We start from the raw sequence: 20,644 nt of genomic DNA on the forward strand, positions 1-20,644 counted from the left end.
ACCAGTCGCACCCGTTTCCTTACCCTTCTTTTCCCTTTGCCCCAGTTTCTTCCCTTATTTAATGTTTATCCTGTAACAGCAGCTATATTTCTGAAACCACCTCAGATGCCCTTCTGTACAAGGTGGGGTGCAAGCAGATACATAAGAAAAAGAGGACACAACAAATAAAGAATCCGTGGACGCGTCAGTCACCCCAGCGGCTTATGTAACACAGCTCCACTGACCTTTCCCGCTCCCTCCCAGAGGCAGCGCTGGCGGGTACGGGCACAGAAGGCGCTGGTTCTGAAGTTCAGCTCTGTCCTTAGGAGGCCCTCCTACCAGGCTGCTCTCAGAGATTATGTTACCTCCAGGCCCAGCTGAAAAGTTGCCTAGCAACACTCATCGGACTCCTCACCTCTAAATCCCTCATTTGTGTCTTACATGTACACAGTGCGGTGTTAGCGTGACCCTGAGCACAACTCCCCATCTACAACAGGCTGCTCTTCCTGCATTGCCAGAACCTTCTTCTGTGTCTGGCCTACCACTTCCAGCTGAGACCCCTGAGTTCCCGTCGGGCGTGAGCACCGAGGCAGGCAAGCAGACTGAGCTTCAAGACCCAAAGCCACCGGGTCTGATTAGCACAGGTAAGAAAGAAGCAAGGAGAAAGAGGAAAGATGAGCTGTAAGCCCACACGTGTCCCACCAACGCAGACCCCATCACCCCGAGAACTGCCTCCTTTGAGATTTTCTGCTCTCAGGAAAATGCTTTATTTTTCATCCAGAGGGTCCAAAACATGCAAGTGTGTAAATAAATGAAGTGTTGCTTAAGATCATGTCTAAACAGCATGCAAAAATAAATATCCTAACTCTAAAGGAAGACAGTGTGCAGTGTCCCATCTGGGGAAGCAGGAATACAAGGAGGAGTTTGGGAGAAATAGCTCTATGAGACCCAAATTGTATCTATGGCTTTCCAGAAGCCATGAAAAGAAGTTTCTTTTTGAGCAAAGAAGCCCAAACTCATAGACCCCCAAACATGGGCCAGAGGAGTAGACACGGGCCATCACCCGTTTCCTCGGGCTCTCAGCAACCTCTCCAGGCAACCTCCTCGTTGCCAGCGAGGATAGATTTCACCACGGCCTCTCTAGCTGCAGCTCCGGATTAACTACCAGGCAACTGTCAGCTACAAGAGTGTCCACAGGGAAACACTACTCTTTTCCCGTTACTCAAAGAGCAAGCCACATTTTCTTGTACTGGGTCTAAAACCAGTCAACTCCATCTGGCCTCTATCCCTCAGCCAAAAGTTAAAACAGTAAACATTACACACATAAAGAAGCAAAAGAGGAATTTAAGCTCTTTATGATGAAATGTATTTTTGATAGTGAAATGAAGAGCAGACAAGGGGAAAGGGTCACATCAAGACATTTGGGATGTGCTGGCCAATAGGTAGCCACTAGCCATACAGGTCTACTTAAGTTTAAATATAATAAAGTAAAATTAAACAGAAGTAAAATCTAGTCCTTTCATTGTACTGGTCACATTTCAAAAGCTCAGTAGACACGTGGCTAGTGACCACTGTGTCAGATGGATCAGATAGTAAAGAACATTTCCATCATTGTAATGTGCTGTGTAATAGCAGTGTAATAGCATTGCTCTGGACCATTCCAAGAGCAGGCGGTGGTCACAATGGTCCATCCCCAACATGGTGGACTCTGTCAACAGGCCCTGCTGGGTGCCCATATGCCCCCGATCAACAATTCTAAGCTGGTCCCTCAGTCTCAAAAAAAACCCCTACATCCAAAGTCCAAACACTTCTGGGAATTTTCCTAGTACCCTCAGTGCTGTGTCTCAACCAGACTTATCCCCTCGTGCCATCAAAAGTGACCTCGTGACTCATCTCTTGAGCCATACTTCCACACTGCTCTAGGGGTATAGTGGATGGAATGGTGGCCCTCCATAAGATATGTCCTCCTGGAACCTGTGAACTTATTTGGAGAAAGGGTCTTTGTGGATGCAATTAAGAAAAGACCATCCGGGGCTTCCCTGGTGGCGCGGTGGTTGAGAGTCCGCCTGCCGATGCAGGGGACGCGGGTTCGTGCCCCGGTCCGGGAAGATCCCACATGCCACAGAGCGGCTGGGCCCGTGAGCCATGGCCGCTGAGCCTGTGCGTCCGGAGCCTGTGCTCCGCAACGGGAGAGGCCACAACAGTGAGAGGCCCGCGTACCGCAAAAAAAAAAAAAGAAAAGAAAAGAAAAGAAAAGACCATCCTGGAATCATTCATCAACAGGCCCTAAGTCCAATGACTAGTATCTTTATAAGAAGAGGAGAAGATACAGACAGAAGAGGAGAAGGCCACATGAGGATAGAAGCAGAGACAAGTCACACAGCTCCAAGGCAAGGAAAGTCCAGGGCTGCCGGCAGCCACCAGAAGCTACAAGTGAGGCATGGAACAGATACTCCCTCAGAGCCTCTAGAAGGAACCAACCCTGCCAACACCTGGATTTTGAACTTCTGGCCTCCAGAACGGTGGAAGAATAAATTTCTGTTCTTTTAAGCCACTTCCTGGTGATTTGCTACAACAGCCCAAGGAAACAAATGCAAGGGGTGAATGGCAAATTATGACTGAATGGGTTTCCTCTCCCAGAGGAACCCACTCCTGGCCTGTGACTTGCAGCCTGGACCCACGGGCCCTCACTGAGCATGAGCAAAGGCAGGCTGAGCTGAGCCCTAACCCCAACAGTCCTGATTTGCACGTGCCAGAAAGAAGCACCTGCTGGTAATGACAGAATGATCTGAGGACAATGCAGCCTCCTCAAATGATGCCACACAGATGGCTGTGGTACCTCTCCCGCTGTCCTTCTCCACCGATAGCCTCCTCCTCCACACTGTGCCACGCCAGGCTGCACTCTGCCCCTTCTCTCCTGCGGGTCTCATTCCTACTCTTATTCCGAAGCTCATCTTAAAACCCACCCTCCCCAGGTGGGTTCCGAAGCTCCTTCAGACTGCCCCACCCCAGTGTGACAGCCGCACACCACGACAGAGGGGGCCCCGAGCGCTAGGGTTGACACAGCTGCGCCCTCACCGTGAGACCCCCGTCAGTCTGCCTTTTCATCTCTCGGGGCCTCACTATGCCCACCTGCAGCATGAGGGGCAAAGTTAGACTGTCTCGATGATTTCCAGCTCTCATGTGGCACATTCACCAGTTTGTACCATTATTCACCTTTTTTGCCTGGCATGCAACAGATATCAAATAATAGCAATGATATTAATGATAAAAACTAACATTTATGGAGCCAGACATGATGCTAAACGCTTTACATACATTATCACGTTTAATCAATATTCTTTGGATGGCTGGATGAATAGAAAGAGGGAGGAATGGGGCGGTGAGGGGGAGACTGCACTCTAATCCAGTACCAGACTCACCAAACCTGCTCCAGCAGAACGCTGCTCCTCTGGCTGGACCCAGCATGGAGCTCAATTTCCCACTAGGGGCTCAGTGATTATGGGGAGGGAACACCAAAGAACTTACAGAAAAGAGATGAGACTTAGGAAATCACTTGCATCTGAATAGGGCACCCTGATTCCTCATGGCCTGACCCCTCCTACCCCCGTCTTTGGACTGGAGGAACTTCTGAAAGGATGCAGTCCCAATTGAGAGCATACAGACAGTAACAGGATCTTTGCACAGATGCTGGCCTAGTGCATCTCTGAATTTCTTCTCCAGCCCACTGGTCTGAGTGCCTTGGAGCACAGGGACATGGGGACTCAGCACAGAACCATAAACCAGTAGGATTAACCCCCATGTCAACACCTGCTAGATGTCAGGGATCCTCTCGGTCACCTGAGAGCGTCTGAAGTGACGCATTCCCTGCCACCTTGGCCTGCTCCTCTGGGCTGCCACGTTGCACCTTCACTTGTTTACATCGAGTAACCTGAGCTCAGCGGGCCTGACCGAGGCGTGTTAGTCCTGACACGGCCCAGAGAGGCCAGGACGGCTGCTGTCGGCCTTGTTCTCATTACTCTGCAGGGAAGGGGCCTTGCTCGCGTTACCCCATCATTCAGGCACTGGGGCACAGGGCTGGCTCCCCAGGGGCTCAGCCGCTGGTTCCGAGGGCACAAGGTAAACCCTGGGAGGTCTTAGCAGCTCTTATCGCTGTCGAACCCTCAGGAACTTGCCGAATGTGAAGCATTTGCTTTCCTTCTCCCACAGGACCCCAGGGCAGGCGGCGGGGCCCCCTGGTGCACCTCGCGTTGCCAGAAGAGAGGCGCCTTGTGCTATTAGCTCAAATAAGGAAAATAATGCTAGGGAGATTGAATTTTCTGCAGACTTGTTTAACTTGGTGATTTCTGAGCGCTTGGCGCTGGCAGGCGTTGGGGAGTGGGCTGCCAGCCTGCGATCTATCAGCCGATTCTTGAGCATGTTCATAAGCTTATTAAATCAGCATGAGTCACTCTCTTTCCTTCCTCGCAAACATGAATCGCGAATCACCAAAGCCCAAGGAAAACACATGACTCAATAGTTTCTTTGGGGCCTAGAGTGTCTAGGGAGCAGGGAGAAGGGTGCTGTCAGCCCAAGGTCTGCCCCACCAGCAAGTGGAACCCCCAGGCAGGGCAGAGAGAACCGGCCAGGTGGAGCACCCAGACCACAGGTGTGGGCTGGGAAACACTCAGACCGGGGACCATCTCTGCCCTCACTGGCTCATTTGCTCCATCCTGCCTGTGCCAGGTGGCTGGCTGTGCAATGGGGCAGTCAGCCCAGAGCAGCACTGGCCCAGGCTCTACCTTCACAGAGCTTACGGTCTAGTAGAAGGTTTTTTGTTTTTTTTTAATAAATTTATTTATTTAGTTTTTGGCTGCATTGGGTCTTCACTGCTGCGCGCAGGCTTTCGCTAGTCGCGGCGAGCCAGGGCTACTCTTCGTTGCGGTGCACGGGCTTCTCGTCGCGGTGACTTCTCTTGTTGCGGAGCACGGGCTCTAGGCACGCGGGCTTCAGTAATTGTGGCATGCGGGATCAGTAGTTGTAGCTCGCGGGCTCTAGGCGCACAGGCTTCAGTAGTTGTGGCTCTCGGGCTCTAGAGCGCAGGCTCAGTAGCTATGGCGCACGGGCTTAGTTGCTCCGCGGCAAGTGGGATCCTCCCGGACCATGGATCGAACCCGTGTCCCCTGCATTGGCAGGCAGATTCTTAACCACTGAGCCACCAGGGAAGTCCCTAGTAGACGTTTTTGAAATGATTGAAACCCTGCTTCTATTTCTTTCCTAGCTGGGAAAGGTGGGGCAGATCAGTTTAACCTCTCTGAACCTCAGTTTCCCCATTCTAATGCCCACGCACAGAGCTGCAGTGAGGATTAAATAAATGAGCTCATATACATGAAGTCCCTCCCATGGTGCCTGGCCCATCTGACTTGCTCAATAGACATCTGCCATGTCTCTAGAAAGAAGGGAGTGACGCGTGACATCCTGTGAAAACCAGGCGGCCCTCTACCAGTCCCTACCGACCTTCCTGGTTGTACACCAGGCTCGGTCCCCTGGGGGCAGTGTGCTCGCACCCCCCGCAGCTCTGGCTGCAGAGGGCAGCTCCATCCTGGGTCTCCCGCCCGGGACTCCTGCCCCCTGGAGCCTCAGCACTTGTTTCAGGTCACCCTTCCTGGCAATCTATAGCAGTATTTCTTTCTCTGCAGCCTTTCTCATCTGGTCTTTTGGCCAGTAGGTCCTGACCACACTCTCGGCCTCCGGCCCTCACCTCTCTCCAAAGAAACCAAGATGGCAATGAGCAGCTTCCCCCCCATGGCCCGGGTCAGCCCACCACCCTTGCCCACTCTCCCCCAGAACAAGGTCCAAAGACTCAAGTCTCCCCCTTTACTGCCCATGCTGGGCTCTCCTCCTTCCCCTGCAAACTTCTCTTCTGGACTCTCAGTTTTCAGTCCCAGGCCCCGAAACATCACCTTCAGGGTGGCCACCTCCAGAGCGAGGCTGTGCACTGCCCAGTCCGGGCAGGGAAGGGAGATATTTGCGAGCATGACAGCGTCTGGGCCCCTCCTGGGCCTGAGCCACAACACAGCCCTGTGCCCGCTGCAGGCGGATCTGCACAGCTGGTCAGCACTGCTGAAGCCCTCTGGATGCCAGACCATCTCCTTTCATCCTCACACAACCCCACCCGGCAGGGACCAGCACCCCGCTTCAGGGCCGCACTGAGGCCGGGACGGGCAACGCAAGTGGCCCAAGGTCAACATGCGGGGAGTGATGCCACTGAGGGACGGACCTACCTAGGCTGGAAGGAGACAACAGGGTAGGACCATCAGTGGAGGCTGTGGTGCACACAGAAGAGCCAAGGAGGCCCTGGGGGCTACGCTCAGGGAAGCACAGCCCCGAGGAGGCCTCAGCTCCTTCCAGCCCTCCTGGGGGCCCATCTCCAAGGGGGGGCTCTGCCTTTGGGAAGCAAACCCTCCTCACATCCCGCTGGGAGGAGTGAATCCACCTGACCCCACCCCGAGACAAAAAGCTCCGTACAAGCCCAGTACGTCCTCAGGGGGGCGGCAGAGCTGCCCTGACTGAGGGAAGGTGTCTCTCGCGGGGCCACCGAAGGCCGGTCTGGAGGAAACACAGCAAAACCATCACCGCGACTGCGTTTAGGCAGCAAATACGCTACAGAGAACTCCCTTTTTCTACATCTAGTTCTTAAACGGTATTTCATTTTGAAATGGGATTTTGAAAAAGCAAATATCAGTGGTGGGAAAAGTAGAGGCAGAGGTAGAGGAGGAGGAGGAAGAAGGTGAAGGGCGTGAGAAGCACCCCAGAGCTGAGCAGGAGGGTGTTTGCACCCTGTGGACCACTCCCAGGCCCTCCTTCCCCAGACGGGACAGAGACATCGCTAAGCAGCAGACTGTCTAACGGAGCGGCCGTCACAATCACCCGGGGCAGAGGTCAGAGACAGAGCCAGGTCTCTCCACAGAAGCCACTACTCAGGACAAGAAGACAGAGCTGGTCAAAACTGGGGACTCCAAGCCATGCACTTGCACTCTGGGGTCCCAGACCACAGCTGGCACTTGGGGCTGCAGCTCTGGGGTCTCCCTGGCAACTCCTGCTGCTATGAAAGCATCTGCTGATCACAGGTGCCCACCACCAACTGACCCGCCCCCAAAAAGGAAAGTGGGACCCAGACAGCCTAAGGCTCGTTCCAATTCTGTCCTCCACTTTCTCCCTGAGCAACCACCTTCACAACAGAGACCCCTGATCTGTGGGTGGAGCAATGCTCTTGCACCCCTTCCCAGGAGGCTGTAAGGCGCTCCGACCAGCTGTCTGTCTGCCGTTGACTTCCCAAACAGCCCTGACTCGGCCCCGAGCAGAGACGTGCTGCCAGGGAGAGGGAGGGACAGGCAACAACTTTCCATCACTGCGGTCTGAGCGAGGCCTGTCATCCTGCCCTTTCGTGCCAGGATCGAGAGGGGCCCGGGAAGTGACAAATGTGTCATGGTCGGGGACCAATTACCCATGCTCATAACAAGTCCGTGCCAGGACCCTGGGCCACCTAGATGGTCGAGGGGATTTATGGCCCAAACCTGATTTCCCAGAATCCAGCGAAGGCAGGAACAGAGACAGAACCTGGACAGGACCCTCATCCAGGTCTCACTGGGAGCCAGTGTATTTTTGGAGGGCTCTGGTCTCGCCTGCTTGCTGTACTTTATTGCTGGCAGAGGGACGGGAAATTTATTACTTTACAAATCATACCATTCGCAGCATAAATGAACTGTCTGGCTGCGGCACGCTAGAGCCCAGATGATTTGCGAAACGTCTAATGGTAAGCGGAGTTATGCTATCTGCTTACTTACGGCCTCCGAGACAAAAGCCAACCGTAACGCAGAGCATCTGCACAGTGTAACTCGAGGCCGGCAAATTGGCTGCGACTCAGAAATGTTGGCTCAGCAGCATTACATAACTCTGTGCGCTCGGCCAGGGACTCAGAGGAACACAGGGCAGCCCCTGGGCCCGGAGAGCTGGCCCTGACGGGGCTGCGGATGACAGGCAGGGCAGCACGGGGGCTCGGGGCCTGAGGTCAGGGCCAGGCTGAGCTCCACAGCCTGGCCAGTTCTGAGGCCTGCTAGCAATCAAGAAGTGGAGTGGGCTCGGGGGCCTGCCTGGGAAAGGGGGTACTTGCTAAGGCCCTTCTGCTCCAAATCCCCCAAACCCAGACTGGGAGGACGGTCGTGAAATCACCGCGGCCCCTACGTGTAGACGGGAGCCCGGCAGTACCCACAGCCCATGGGGTGGTCCCCCCACTGCTGAGTGACCTGACCAGTGAGCAGAGAGGGCCAACTGCACGGTCATCAGCACCGACAGGCTCAGCCCGGTACCAGAGGCGTGGGTCCTCACGGGGAGGGAGGAGACGGCACACCATTTACGGAGGAAACCAGCAAGTCACTTGGTCTCCCCGAGCTTCAGGTTCATGGAAGTAGCAGTGCCAGGATTCAGCTCCGGGCTGTTGTGACGTTGCTCTCATGTGCAGTATCTATGCTGAGTGTGACACTCAACGGTCATCATATTCCCAAAGCTCTCTAAACAACCTGTGAGATACGGATATCATCACCCCCATGTGACAGGTAAGCAAAGTGAGGCTCAGAGGAGTCATGTCACTTTTCCAAACTCATACAGTTAGTGAGCGGAGAGCCGGGATCCAAGCTCAGGATGCTCTGGTTCTGAAGTTTCTATCTTTCCCACGGCGCGTGCCTCCCAGGACCCAGAGTGTCATGTTATGGCTTCCCACCACCTCACACTGTTCTGTTTGGAACAGTGGCATCAGACACTCAATGGGTAAGAAAAGTCCAGCAATGGGTTAGAAAAGGGCTTCAGAAACAGGGGTCCACGCTTGTCCCTGGGAGCTCTCAGTTTGACTGTTCTCAGGTGTGAGCCCCAAGAGGCGTGGGGTGGCCACTCTCTAGGAGGTCCAGGGGAGGGGGTGACTGGAGAAAGCTTCCAGACCAGGGGTGTATGAGTCACTCAAACTCTGCCGTGGCCCAGGAAGAGCAGCAGAGACCTTGCTTTAAACAAATCTACCGCCCGCCTGTGGCTCCGGGACCTGGGTGACTCTCCAAGGGCAGGAGAGGGACCCAGCAGATCTGTCCCCTTTGCAGATGGGCCAAAGGGCCCTGCCTGAACGCACATACGATCCTCAGCTCAGGCTTGAAATGTAGCACTGGGGCAAGATAAACGCCTGTGGGCTCTCAACCTGTGAAGTCTTTAGCTTAAAAACAAAAACAGAAATGCTTTCTGGACAGTTGATTTCAAAACAGAGGACAGTATTTTCAAACACTTTGATCTTCAAAAATAAAAAAGCTGTCTTGTTACCATAGAGAATTTTGACCGTGCCACTTGGCATTCAAAATCAAAGGCTGTTTGCTGAATACTCATCTAAAAATAGCTTCATTTTTTTCACGAGCCTTACAAGACAAACGCTTGGCCCCAGAGATACCATCCTCTCGCTGTCTCACACAGCCCACACACTCATTCACTTACCTACTCACTCAGCAAAGCTCACTGTCTCCAGTCCCGGTAAAGGCCCAGCAGAAGGGGTCCTTGGATTTCCAATTCCCTCCACGTCACATGCTAAAGACAGACTAGGCCCCACGACCTCTTGGAGAAGCTTAAATTCAGTTAATGGACTTTTTAGAGTGTGTGAACGTCACCCTCAGTCAAGAAGCCTATTAGCCACGTAAATAGTACACACACGTCCATGTGAAGCACGGGCAGCGGGAGGGTGGCAGCACCCACCGTCAGCACCTACATGCCACCGGGATGAACGTTTTCAGGCATTCCGGCCGGGCACTGACATGTCTCTGTCGGAACCTCCGGGCACATAACTAATACCTTGTGTGACAGCTGCTTTCGGAAAGGTGCAGTGGCATTCGTCGCTGGGTCTGATCTTTTCAGAGAATCCCTTAAAGCCTGGGAAACTTGGCCCTGACCCGGACAGGAAGCCACAAGGGGAACACTCTGGTCATGGGCTAAACCACCTTGAGCTGTGCTATGACCCCTGAAGAGGCACAAAAGGAAGGAGGTCCTTTCTCCCTGGGGGCACACATTCCAAGAAGCTCACGTGGCTCCCCAGCCCCAGGGGAGGCTCTTTTGGAAGAACAGGGGGAGGTAGGGGAAAAAACGCTCCTGGACCCAAGTCCAAGTGCTCTCCAGAGCCAGGTGCCAACCCAGCAGCGGGGAGCACGTGAACACAACACAGCCCCTGTGCACCCTCTCCTGGGTGACAACCTCCCCGGCCTGCAGCAAAGACTCTGAAGGCACCTCCTCATGTCTTTGATGACAAAGAGCCAGGCCACGTGTCCATAGTTGCGGACACAAGAAATTGTTTTAACTAACAAGTTCCAAGAAGCAGCGGGTCTACACATGACTGAGTCCAGGGCCCCTGGGAGAATCTCATAGAGGTACGGACCCTCTGCCCAGAAAAGCTCACACAACACTTTTCATCCAGTGTCATGGGGAGGTCAGATGAAGACAGTCTGTGATAAAAGCTCCCCATCACAAGGAGACCAAGGCAGAGAAGCGACCCCCATGCAGCTATGACTCCCCCAGCCCCCTAGGCTCTAGAATGCACAAGGTAGGAGCCACGCCTGTGGCCAGAAGATGGCCCAGGACCCGCCTCCGGGGTCGCTGACCTCTTCTCAGACTAAATGACAATGAAGACTCCAGCGTGTCAATGTTCTAGTGGGGTGCCCTCTCTAACCCTCAGTTCTCCTGCCCGCACATGGAGGCCAAGGCTATCCACCCAGCTCTCCTGGTGGAGATGCCTCTACCAGGCTTCAGTTTCCCAGAAGATTCTGCCTCAGAACCAAGAGACTGTACTGGACATGGCCATGACCTGCCTGCCCCACCCCTGATGCACTGGCGACTGTGTTTTGTATTATCTGTCCTCCCCTCTGCCCCTGAGGCAGTAATCGATGGGCTACCCTTGACCTCGGAGTTGGGCCAAACTGATTCCCTGCCCTGGAACTTGGAATGACAAAATCCCAAGAGAACTGCAGTGCAGCAGCAGTTGTAGCTGAAAACTCATGACATTTCCCAAAGCCGGCTCTCCCTAAGCTGCGAGACAGAGGCCAGGGGGCAGAGGAGAGGGTGAGAGCCCTCCACCATCAGGTGGAGAGAGGCCAGCACAGGGGAGTAGCTGAGCCATCCTCTCCTACCCCTGGGGCCCGCAAGTCCTACCCTCCGTGATCCAGAAGTTGCCCTCCTACAGCCTGAGCTGAGTTGGGCCACAGGGACACTGAAATCCACGGCGATTCCATCAAATGTGTCCCCATGGCTTAATGTCCTTGAGCCCCAGATAGCCACCAGCCAGGAAAGAAGAGGGCTGAGCACAAGCAACCCATGCAGGGGGAAGGGTCTCTGGACCCTGGCCCAGCACCGTAACACTCTGGGGAGCTTCAGAACTGCAGATGTCCAGACCCCATCAAAGGGCAATTGACTGGATAGGTCTGGGGTGGGGCTGTACGTCTATAGTGTTACAAAGTTCCCCAGGTGATCAGGCGGCTGAGCCTGGTTTAAGAACCACCAGTTTGGGCCATATACACCTTGCCTCACAAAAAACAGAATCCCCAGCATCTGGATGGCAAAGGACAGGGTCTGGGGAGCAATGTTGTTTTCTGGGAAGTTCCTCATCTGTTCTCTTCTTTCTTGGGGCTCCACAAGCCACCCAGCCTCCTCTAGGAAGCCTACCCTCCTTACGTGAACTCCTCCCTGAGCCCCACCTTCCCCATCCTCTGCCATCCACGTCCCCTGTGGTTCCAGTCCTATACCGCACACAGAAACTTCGTCCCTGGGGAGTTCCTGGCCTACTGGGACTGGCCTCTGTCCTGTAGGCTGTAGAGCCATCTCCAGGCCTCCCCTGAGCTTCCGCTCTTGGATGTGGCCTGGCCATGGGCTGTGTGGGTGGGGATGGCCGTGGGAGAGGGACTGATTCCTGCTTGACCCTGCAGATCTATAGTGGCCCCTGTGCCGGGCGCCCTGCTGAAGGGGAAGCAGGCCCAGCAGGTCTTCACAGGCAGAGACAAGACACACCGGAGAGCTGAGCTGGGGCCCCGTGACTCAGCCCAGAACCCAGGACCGTTCCAGCAAAACCTTCATGCCTCCTCTTAAGTAATGGCACTCAGAAGGGCAGGCGTGGGGGTGGCAGGAGTTGGGAGGAGAAGAGGGAGAGAGGAAGAGAGGAACCTTTCTGAAGCGCCTTCCAACCCAGGCAGGAGGCCAGCTCCCCCAAGGCCCAACCCCAGTGCCAGCTACTGCCCCGGTCTGCCACGGTCCTGAGCTATCGGTGCAGCTGGAAGTGTGCAGGCGTGGAGAAGGCCCCACCGTGCAAAATGTGCATTTGATCAAGGTTGAAAACATGGTGTAACATGAGTTCTCCTGATCTATTGGATTTCTGCGAAAGAGCCCTGAACTCCTCACTCAAGTTCAACCTCAGGTCTCGGGAAAAATGAGTTTGTTAATTCAAGCAATTCCCCAGTGGTTAGTCGTTTATACCACATGCTTTGAAACAATGTGGCCTGAGTCAGGGGAGAAACTGAATGACTTCCTAGGGGAGAGCCAAGGCCTATCTGTTAACCTTGACAGGCTCTGCAGCCTCCTGCACTGGCCCGCCCAGCCCTCTGAGCCCCTCCCACGAGGCTCGGGCAGGGACTCCAGCTCCGCAGCTCACACACTCACACGGAGCAGCCCCCACTATTCAGAGAACAGCCGGCTTCCCACACGCCCCACCCTGCAGGCTGGAGAGCTGGCATCTGCCATCAATTGCCTCTCCAAGAAGCCTGTGTCTCCAGCCATCCCCGGGGTCCACTAGGACCCTCCCCCCAGGCAGACCCAGCGAGCTCGTGCTGGCCAGCATGGGTGAGAGGCAGGGTCAGCCCTGCTTATGGGTCCGTCTCAGGCAGGAAACCGTGGGGAAGATCCTTGGAAGAGAAGACTGATGACTAGAGGAGCCCTGCCGACCACCTAGTAAACTCCATTCCCTCATGCAGAGAATGTTTATTGGGCACCTGTTTCATGCCAGTCTCCATCCTGACCCAGAGACACCCCCCAAGCGTGGACCCGGGACCATGCACAGGGACAGTGACAGAACAATGATGAACGCATATTAACAGCCCCCTTCTAGGCCCTTCGCCGGTGTTAATCCTCACAACTCTTGAGGGAGGCACAGATGAGTAAACCGAGGAGCAGATCAGTCATTCGCCCAAGGCCACCCAGCTGGTAAGCAGTCGTATGGGCATGTGGAGTCAGGCAGTCCAGCTCCACAACCTTCGCCCTTGACCGCCATTGGACCACTGTCCTCCTCATTAGTATAATGAAAGCACTGCCCTGCCTGCCGAGCGGTCACGCCCAGGCACAGCCTAGCACCCAGGAAGTGGTATCCTTAGGGGAAACCCAGGGTCTGAGGCGGGGGCTCGAGCTGCTGGCTCCCCCGCCCTGCCTCAGCGCACCTCGGACAAGATGTTCAACCTCTCAGCTTCCGTTTCCCTCGCTCTAAAATGGGGATGATAATTACCCATAAGGTTCTTGAGATAATTTCATGAAATAATGCATATTACAGGGCTTAGCACTTTGCAGTATCTGCAAATAAAATTCTGGTAAAAGTTAGCTACTCTTTAGTAATTAAGATTATTAATAACACTTGATATTAATATGTGATTATATATATATAAAATCCCAGTGCATGTAAGCCCTGATCAGGCCAAAGCTGGGGGAAAATAACGATATTCATAACACTATATCCATACCATTATTATTATTTCCAACTGGGCTCCCATTTCATGCTTTACCTAACGAAAGTATCTTTTCTTACTAGCCTGATAAGCTGTCCAATGCTCCCCTTTTCTTCCCTCCTCCTCCCCTACCCCCATGTCCCCACCACATCCCTAAGCTCAAACACCAGGGCCACCAGGCATGGGCAACAGACGCTGCCACTACAAACAAGACAAGGAACAAGAAACGTCTGCCACTTTTCAGGGGCTTTGGCATGAAACCCCCTGATGAACTTGACATTTTGGGGCAGAGTGTTTCACTTATAGCTCCTTCCGATAAGTCCAGCAAGACGGAAACATCCAAGCGATGCAAGGCCACGCTGCTCACAGGGGGAGGCCCTGACAGTCCACATCAGTGAGGACCACCGGCAAAGACGATCCATTTCCAGATTCCAAACCTCAACAAAAGGGACCACAAAAGCTCAGACTCCTTCCATGTCTGATTCTCCACCTCTGCACGTGGGCAGAGGTGGGGTACTTTAGGTCCAGTCTCACTGGGTTTTCACTGCAGCCAGGCAAGGGGGGGACTAGTCTCTCCTGACAGCCAGGGAACAGGCTAAGAGAGATGCAGAGACGTCCGCAGGGCCGAGCTGGGACAGAGCCAGGTCCTCTGCTCCCTGGACTCTTGGCCAGGGGAGGGTGTGGCAACCCACACTGCACTTCTCTGGAAGGCTAAGCCACTCCTTCTGCTGGCTGCTGGGCCGAGAGGTCATAGCTCTGCCTCGCAGCGCTCTGGCCAACTGTTCCCTGAAATCACCCAAAGCAAACAGAAGCTCCGGGAACCGTCAGTCTGTAGCTGCAGCTTCCTCCCTGGCTGTGGGAACCTTCAGCTCCCTAGGGCTCGGGCTAAGTCCACTCTCCACACACACAGGGGAAACGTGCTGAAGGCGGGCCCTTGTTCCCAGACAAGGCCCACCGCTGGCAAGGCCACCCAGTGCCAGGGGCCCAGCTACACCAGACCCCATCTAGCTGGCTGCTGTCTCCCCAGAGCCCTCAGCAGCGCTCTCTGAAGGACCGAACAGACATGGAAAGGCTGAGTTCCCCAAGGCGCCCATAGCAGCCCTGTCCCGCCGCGCTCCAGACAGGAAAGGGCCACGGCTACATCCCTGGACACACGCCCCAATCCCAGCTCAGCTGCACACGCACACGCACCTTTCACATCCGTGGCAGCAGGCCCAAAAGGCAAGCAACAGACAAGCAGCAGCTGGCCACGGAGGGCAGCCGAGGAAGAAGGGCCCTACATCCCTTCCCGGTGCACAGGGTGGTGGGAGGGGCAACAAGGGGCGACGGGGGCCAACCCAGGCCTCTCTGCCTCAGGGACAAGCCTGTGCAACCCCTGACCCAGCAGCACGGGGTGCACAGAGATGAGAAAATGGGCCCGGTTTCAGTCCCGCCAAATCCTTCAGGATGACCATTGAAGCTGCGAATAATCATTTTTCTGCAGCTTCTTCAGAAGCCAGGATTTATTCTCTGAGTGCACAGAGCCATTGGCTCCACTGTTTCCCATCAGCTCCTGCCACGCTTCCAGGCTGCTGAGCACAGCCCGCAGCCTCCGTTCTCCCTCGACGCTCAAACCCACGCCCATGGCTGTACCAGAGAGGAGAATAGAGCCAGGGGCGGGGGACCCTCAGTAACACCACCTCCCATTTCCAAAGCACCAAACCTTTGGGAGAGGACCCTCACACACAGCTGCGCTGGGAGACGAGACTAAACTCAGGGAGGGGAGAAGAGGGCAGACGAGCTGCCGGACCCTGGAACCACGGGGCAGAGACGAGAATCTCTAGGCGGTGACATCAGTGCCGGCACTACTCAGCATCCGCTGGCATTTTCTGAGCGCTGGCTGCCCAGGGCCCTGGGCCAGGGCTGTGCCCCCGCCGCCCGCCGCTCAGCTGCAGGACCTGACCCGGGAAGCTCCTGACTGTCATGGCCACAGCAGCCGGTGTGGATGTGCTGGTGCACGGGCAATGTCCGTCCCACACGTGCACCAGCGTTCAGCAAGGGACACATCTGACCTGGTCATGTCCCTGGGGGCCCCAGAATCACAGTTGTAACTCTGCAGCAGGGCCCACTGAGCCAGGGGACCATCTGTGTGCAGCCCAGGCAGGTCAGTTCCTGAAGGCTCAGTCCTCGTTCCCTCTCTAGTCACTCTGGACAGATCCCAGCGCGGTTTTCGGTTTGCTCTCAGTGGTTCTCAAGGTGTGGTCCCTGGACCGGCAGAAGCAGCAGCATCACCTGGGAACTTGGATGAAATGCATTCTCAGGCCCCACCCCAGGCCTCCTCAATCAGAAATCCGGGGGTGGAGCTCAGCAGTGTGTGTTTTAACAAGCCCCCTAGGTGACTGTGACGCAGCTCTGGATCACCGAGTCGTCGGGTTGGGGGCAGGGAGGGGTGGACAGGACACGGGGCCGGGGTGCCAGCAGCTCCTCTGCTCTCCTTCAGCTCAAGGGGGTGTACCCACTTCCCAAGCTAGCAAGCCTGAGGGAGCCCTTTTGCTCCCAAGGGCTGCTCCTCTGTGAGTCAGGGGTCCTTGTGAGTCTGTGGGTCCTTGTGGGTCTCCTCACCCCCAGGAGGCTGAGAGGCTGCCCAACTTCTCACTGCAGACCCCCAAACCCCAGGACCCAGTCTCATCATGTGTTGAGGAATGTCAAAGTTTTATTCATATCACGATTAAAATAATATTATACAACACACACTGGCCATGTCCCCATTTCAGGGGTCTTTGCTGCTCCCTAAGTTAGAGCTCTCTTCTCCCGACCAGCACGCTTCGCTCAGGGCTCTGAGTAATGTCACCGCTTCAGAGACGCCTGTCCCGACCGTCCTATCTAAGGTCACTCTTCATCAGCTCTGTCCCCTCACCCAAATTTTTCTGTATCTCCACCTAATAATGTTATTTACTCATCTTACATATTTACTCATTTGTTTGTGGGGTTTTGGTTTTGTTTTGTTTTTGGTCTCTTTCCCTCTCTAGGTTGTAAACTCTGTGAGGACCGGGATCTCATGTGTTCACTGCTGCATCCTCAGTGCCTAGGACATGCGTCTTGCACAGCAGGAGCTCAATCGATGTACTAGTAAATGAACGCACGCACACAGAGAAGCAAAACTGTAGCTAGCCACTCCTCACACTTAGCAATCTTGAACGCGTAAAAAGCCAAGGCGAACTTGGAAATTAAATCCAAACAAAACCGACAAAATTAGATGATATGTTCTGCTCGAGTTCAATTGCCAAGAATGGGTTTTAATAGTAGAAAGATAGGGCCTCGAGCCAGTTCTGTTTCTGTATTTTGATGTAATTAATACCAACACAGAGAGTAAATGCTTGCAAACAGATGCGTGCAAACAAAGTGGCATTAATAACCTTAAGGCTTTGTTTACAAGGATAAGCAGCTTTCAAACAAAACCAAAGCCCTACACACAGGCCTGCAGCACCAACTTAACGAGGGATCACGCGATGACTCTGTAGCGGTATCCTGTTCACTTGACACCACATCAGCCTTATGGTCGTACTAAAGTCTGCCTTAAATAAACTCTTAATCTTCTCATCCTAATTCGAGCTATCTCTTCCTCACGTATTTTTTCCCAGCACAGCTGCTGCCAACACACTCTAACTGGTTGCCGCACGTCAATCTGGGATCTGTTTGTCCTATGAAAGTGACCCTGGCCACCAGCAAACAGGTATCTTGGCCACTGGCGTGGCCTACTGGCACGTGCCTTGTTCTGCCCTCACTTTTCTCTAACGCAACCGAACTAAGCTTCCTCTAGACAGTGGACTGAGGCTATATTTCACTTTCTCTTGGAGCAAACGTGAGCAATCAAATACACCAACCCCATCAGGAAGACATGCGAATGTTTCTTAAATCATCCAGCAATACCAGGTTACAAGGTGGGTACCAAGATAAAATAGATAAGAGCATATGAATTCCAAGGATTGTCATCAAAATGGAAATGCAGACCTTTGAGAATTACAAAGCAGAGCCCTGAGCCACTGATCTCTTTACCTATTCAAGGACCTTGGCACTTGTCACCGAGGCCCCCCAGGAGACACAGCGGAGCACTGATGCACTGAATTCCAGCCCAGGGATTAAGCACAATCTTACCAGTCGGAAATGCAACCATCGGGCCACCAGAAAACTATTAAAGTTCCCGTCCTGGCAGGGCCCGTGTGGAACTGCAAATCAGCTCACTGGATCCACACATGTTTTGAAATGGTTCTGTAATACTGGCATCTGCAAGGGCTTTCCAGGGATGAAGACATAATGGGTGCCAAAGGTTTAATTAAAATTTTATGGCGGAAAAACTTATACTTGAGAACATAAGTTCTCTCCAGTCTGGGTTTTGTTTCCCCTGTCAGTATGGACAAGAGCACCATGATTCTCTTTGATGCGGGACCTCTAAGCCCTGGGCTGCACGGTGGGGGGCTGCCTGCAGGGGGAGCCCTTCTGCAATGGGACTGGGCCCTGGCACCCTGCCCAAATGCTCACTGTGGCCTGGCACCTGTCCTCAGGGTGGGTGCTAGCCAAGACCAGCTACCCCCGAGGTCAGAGAGCAGGTGCAGCTGAGCAGGAGGTCACCTTATCCAGTCTCCTGCCAGCACGCAAGCCCCCGGCACAACCGTGGGACTCAGCAGCTTCTCTTAAGACTCAGCTCCCCGGGGCATCAGCCTAGAGCAAAAACAACTCTCCTTATTCATGCCTTACACGGCCCCTCAGTCTCTTCAGACGCTGAGGATGGGCTTCCGCGCAGCAAACATCCAGGGAGGAAAACCTCTCCTCAGCCTGTTCCTTCCCGTGCTGGAGGAAGCAGTTCTTGCAGATGCTCTCCAAGGCCTCAGGCTTCTTGTCCCAGTGACCTGAGGACCAGGCCCTCACCCTCCTGATGGTGTCTCTCTCTCTCTCACACACACAGCCTCGACCCAGGCAAATGCAGCCTCCTACCCAGTCTCCAACAGGAGGGAGTGCCCTGTTTGCCAAGAAAGCACTGCTCTGTGTCAGTCATCTCTGCTCACCGCCCAGGCGTGAGGATGAAGCCAGGAACCTACAGAGACAAAGGCCCGGCAGCCCCACCAAGCCGGGAACAGGTCAGCCCAGGGCGTGGCATCCACGGGGAGGAAGAGGCCTGGGACCAGTTCCTTAGCCGGCGGCAGCACTGCCCACCTCCCAGGGAGGGAGCGCCCCTTCCAGCGGCCCCCAAGCCTTGCCTCCGAGCCCACCTTCCCCTCACCTGACTGCAGGGAGGCTTCTGTGCTCTTCCATGTTCTAGTGGCCCCCAGCGTGCCCACACTTTCGGCTCAAGGACCCGAGAAAGGAGACTGGGGTCCCAAGAGGAAGAGGGGCTTGTCCAGGCCCCCCACCAACCTAGGCCCACGCTTGATGGGAGAGAAACCAGGGCCCTCCCAGAAACACGTTTCAGTTAATGGCAACGTTCCTTTCCCATCTCTTCACTTCAAAAGGCTTTCTCTGAGACACTTCTTACAATAAGCGTCATTAAAGGAAGGGGGATTTAGAAGTGACAGGTGGAAGCAGCCTGGTCAGGCCACCCACCCCATGGCACATTTCCTCACCGGCTCCCCAAGCCAGGAGGCCAAGGGAAACCCATCCTGGGTCCAGCCCCGTGGTTGGAGATGGGGCATCTCGGGCCATGACCCTCCAGCGATCTCAGTGGGTAAAAAGGGCAGGCTGGTTCCTGCCTCGTCCAAGTCATGGGCGCAGTGAGAGGTGAAGGTGCCTTGAGTGGGGAGGGGCCTTGGCAGTGACCCTACCTTGACCCGAGGGTGCCTCACAGAGGTGGTGAAGGAAGGGACCTTGGAAGGCCGTATGCTGGGGTGTTGGATCTGGCCTTTGGGAGAAATCATCAACTAGCGTGGGGATCAGTCACCCTCCCTCTGCCTCCAGGGACCCAGCACTTTCCAGGTAAGCAGCAGGTGGCACGCCAGGCCTCCTGCATACATTCAGTCCTCTCAACAATGCTAGGATGTATGGATCGGTTCCAACTAGCATGTTGGGAGTCTCAGTTTGCTTAATAAGTGAATAACTTAGTAACTTCATGGCTCATTAAGTAACTTGTCCACGGTGTCAGTCAGGGTGTGGTAGGGTGCTCTCCACTGCCACCTCACATTCCTGACCCCCAACCCTTCTGCCATAGGGAAAGCAGTGCCTTTTCAGACCTTGGGGACCAGCTGAGCGAGGCTGACCGAGCCTGGCTCCCCCTCTGTGGCCACCGCCCCAAACCTGCCCACTTCAGTGCTTGTGTTACAAACTGTGTGGTCTCAACCCTGGCTGCCCACCCTGCTCTAGCTCCACCCACGCGCTCCCTCCCTACCTTCCTGAAGCACTTCTCTGGCATCAGCGCCCACCTGCCCCAAAGCCTTCCATGGTTCTGTGTTTTCACACACTGAAGTCCAGGCAGACCAGTCACTGAAGGCCTCGTGTGACAAGGCAGCGACCTCTGCTCTCTAGACATCTTTTTCGGGGCTCTCTCACACACACATACTATCTCCCACCCAAATGGGACTACCCACTGAGCTCCTGGCGTGGCCTGCCTCTAAGGGCCCCGACTTCAAATGCGTGCAGACCCGCGGCTGCTGCCCAGAGCTGGGGGTCTGCCCGAGCGTGAGGGGAGCTCGTCAGCCAGGGGAGGCCCACGTGCTGGTCAGGCAGCCGCAGAGCGAGGGCTGGGTGTGGGAGGGGACTTGGTGGGTGTGAGAACGAAAGTACTGCCGCCGTATCAGTACACAAAGGATGTTGTAGCCATCGAGCCATTACCTTCCAGCCAGACGATGAGCTTGGAGGGCACTGAGGAAGAGAAGACAGGGGATACAGGCCCCAGATAGCTGAGGTGCAGATCAAAGGAATGAATGCAGTGAGCCCAGACTCTT

The 20,644-nt window shown here is 54.7% G+C and overlaps 1 long non-coding RNA gene across 3 annotated transcripts in view; it reads right to left on the reverse strand.

Moving 5' to 3' along the window:
* The window catches only part of LOC113615045 (uncharacterized), a 114,722-nt gene extending 94,313 nt beyond the window's left edge, over positions 1-20,409 (reverse strand). Inside the window, exon 1 of one of the 3 annotated variants that reach the window (XR_003430881.1) lies at positions 9,487-16,045. This is a non-coding gene — a long non-coding RNA (uncharacterized LOC113615045). Of the gene's footprint in view, positions 1-9,486 lie in introns of all 3 variants that reach the window. The other 2 variants (XR_003430886.1, XR_003430887.1) reach the window with 2 other exon arrangements.
* Positions 20,410-20,644: the final 235 nt, after the last annotated feature.

The sequence above is a fragment of the Aethalodelphis obliquidens genome, unplaced genomic scaffold (assembly GCF_003676395.1).
Source record: "Aethalodelphis obliquidens isolate GAN/ISIS:26980383/991018 unplaced genomic scaffold, ASM367639v1 scaffold4, whole genome shotgun sequence".
Taxonomy (NCBI): domain Eukaryota; kingdom Metazoa; phylum Chordata; class Mammalia; order Artiodactyla; family Delphinidae; genus Aethalodelphis; species Aethalodelphis obliquidens.